Source organism: Camelus ferus, chromosome 11 (assembly GCF_009834535.1).
Source record: "Camelus ferus isolate YT-003-E chromosome 11, BCGSAC_Cfer_1.0, whole genome shotgun sequence".
Lineage (NCBI taxonomy): Eukaryota > Metazoa > Chordata > Mammalia > Artiodactyla > Camelidae > Camelus > Camelus ferus.
The window spans coordinates 61,558,575-61,559,440 of NC_045706.1; the positions used below are offsets into that span (position 1 = coordinate 61,558,575).

General features: G+C 43.4%; 1 pseudogene; it reads right to left on the reverse strand.

Annotated features, from left to right (window-relative positions):
- Positions 1 to 438: 438 nt before the first annotated feature.
- On the reverse strand, positions 439 to 530 carry LOC116667417 (annotated as a pseudogene).
- Positions 531 to 866: the final 336 nt, after the last annotated feature.

The window sequence follows — 866 nt, forward strand, 5'->3', positions numbered from 1 at the left end:
ATTTCTACACACATAAATGAACACTTTCCAACCACAGTTAAAACACAATACCATTGATTATTGCTCCAAAGAAAATGAAACACTTAGATATAAACTTAACAAAGCATGGGCAGGATCTGTATGGCAAAAATTATAAAATGCTGAAAGAAATCAAAGAAGACCTAAGTAAGGGAGATATAGTATGTTTATGGGTTGGAAAACTCAACGTAGTGACCTGGATTCTGACCTCAGCTAAATGCACCTTGGGTTGGACCCAGTGGTCTCGCTCTTTCTGCCTTTCTGCCTGATCTTCTCCATCTTTACTTCCTTACATCGGTACCAATGCCATAAAGGAGACCCACCTACAAAGAGGCACTAGGGGATGTGGCAGGCTTCCCCAGCTGAGGTACCCAGTCAGCTCAAGTTAAACCTTTGCTAGAGTTTGTTTGTTTTTTTTTTTTTAATATGAAATGCTTCATGAATTTGCATGTCATCTTTGCTAATCTTCTCTGTATCATTCCAATTTTAGTATATGTGCTGCCAACGCAAACTCAAGGATCTTGTCTTAGATGGTCCCATCAGAGACCAAGTTGAAGGGCTGATTGTATTTGGGAAGTATCCCAGGCATGTGGCGTGTAGGACCTGGGAAGTGGGCAGAAAAAACACGAGAGGCAACTCAAGGATGCATTCTGAGTTACCCACTGCTAAGGGGACTGGTGTTCCACCTGACCAGAACCTTCTGAAGAACTTTTTGAAATGCCTTTCAGAATTGTCCTCCTGGGACTCAGGTGGAAATCAGCTCATCTTTTGTCTGTCTCCTGCCACAGGTCAAGGGTGGTCCCGGGTACACATACCCCTGCACTTTGAGACCATAGCTGTGTGGGTGC